Source organism: Leptonychotes weddellii, chromosome 1, assembly GCF_054177405.1.
Source record: "Leptonychotes weddellii isolate Sample4059 chromosome 1, ASM5417740v2, whole genome shotgun sequence".
Lineage (NCBI taxonomy): Eukaryota > Metazoa > Chordata > Mammalia > Carnivora > Phocidae > Leptonychotes > Leptonychotes weddellii.
The window spans coordinates 176,607,324-176,608,973 of record NC_138369.1 but is presented as its reverse complement, the minus strand read 5'-3'; the positions used below and the strand labels follow the sequence as shown (position 1 = coordinate 176,608,973).

General features: G+C 42.5%; 1 pseudogene; it reads right to left on the bottom strand.

Annotated features, from left to right (window-relative positions):
• Positions 1 to 634: 634 nt before the first annotated feature.
• On the bottom strand, positions 635 to 757 carry LOC115944466 (U4 spliceosomal RNA; annotated as a pseudogene).
• Positions 758 to 1,650: the final 893 nt, after the last annotated feature.

The following is a 1,650-nucleotide window of genomic DNA, read 5'->3' as shown; positions in this document are numbered from 1 at the left end:
CCTTTGTCAGGTTTATTTTTGGTTTACTGTGCTTTTAAAAGGGAGACCCATTATGAATGCTCTGTTGCCTTCTTTAAAATTGACCTGCACTTACACTGCACACACTCCAAGGGCTAAACAGACAATTTTTGTATTTGCTCCCAGAGACCAAAAATGTCTAGTGCATCCAAGAATAGTGACAGATCTGGACCTTTCTCAAGAGAAGAAATTGTTATACATCAGTTTTGTGTTTTTTTTTTAAAGGTAGAATAATGAATAAAATACTTAATAGAAGAGAGTTGGTTTAGTGGGGTGCACATGAAGAATTTAGCTCACTGGACAAAGGCGACCAGAGTTGAGATATGCAGAGCTGTGAGGAAGGAGACATCCCTGCTGTTTCCTTGGTGACAGTGATGGAAGCTTGATACCCAAGGCAGGGAGGGGCAGAGGACCCAAACAGTCAAAATGGCCAGAACGTTAGAGCTATACTCCAGTCAAGCAAGGAGAGGGGACACAGATTTAACAACAGGCTTATGCCAGTTTTTCTGGGTAGCAACCAGAAAAATGTAATGCTTTACAAGAGAAGTTGATGGCGTTCTCTTTTCTCATTCTTGCCACTGTATATCTCTTTGGCTCCTCCCTAAAGATACACACAAAAAAGGGCATACTTTTTAAAATTAGTATTCTGTGACATCCTATGTGAATAATTGTTTTCAATTAGCAATAATCGCGTCTCGGATAAACCTCACTGGGTATGATACTGCCGCTGCACAAAGCTTACTATGTGAATAATTGATTCACTCCATTATTTGTCACCCAGTTAATGCATTTGCCAAATAGCTACATTGTGGTAGATGCTGGTGTACAATGATGAACAAGATTGAGTCTTTGCTGCTCATGAGCTCATAGTCTTGAGAGAGAGAAAGAGTCCCATCTGGAAAGACCTCTAATACTACATGCTAAGTGTTGTGGGAGAACAGAAAAAAGTAACAGCAGTTCTTATTGAGTGCTTTCTCAGTGGTGGAGTCTGGATAGTGCTAATCTAATCCCCCAACAATTCTGTAAGGCAGAAAATATTATCACTCCCACTTTGCAGATGAGAAAACTGGGCTGAGAGATTCTACTGGCTTGTTCAAGGTCAAGGATAAGGGAATGTTCCTCTGTTGGAGGGTGTGTGCATGGCTTTATTTAGGCATGGAAAGTTACAGATGCTGAAAGGAATGAAACAAGCAAAGGGCACTCTAGGTAGAGGATACAGCAGGATCAAAAGCTGGAAGATCTAAAAATTATGGCTTGTTTAGGTAAAGCAGTGTTCTACAGTGCCAGTTTATATGTGGGATTGGTGCAGAAGAGGTGGCAAGAACTGAAGGGGGGGGGCGCCTGGGTGGCTCAGTTGGTTAAGCGACTGCCTTCGGCTCAGGTCATGATCCTGGAGTCCCGGGATCGAGTCCCACATTGGGCTCCCTGCTCAGCAGGGAGTCTGCTTCTCCCTCTGACCCTCCTCCGTCTCGTGCTCTCTCTCATTCTCTCTCTCGCAAAAAAAAAAAAAAAAAAAGAACTGAAGAGGGAATTGGATTATGGGGGTCATTCAGTGCCATACTAGAAACTCTAGCTAGACCTTATCCTATAGTTAAAGACCTTTTGAAAGCACTAGGGTAGGATATGAAAAAA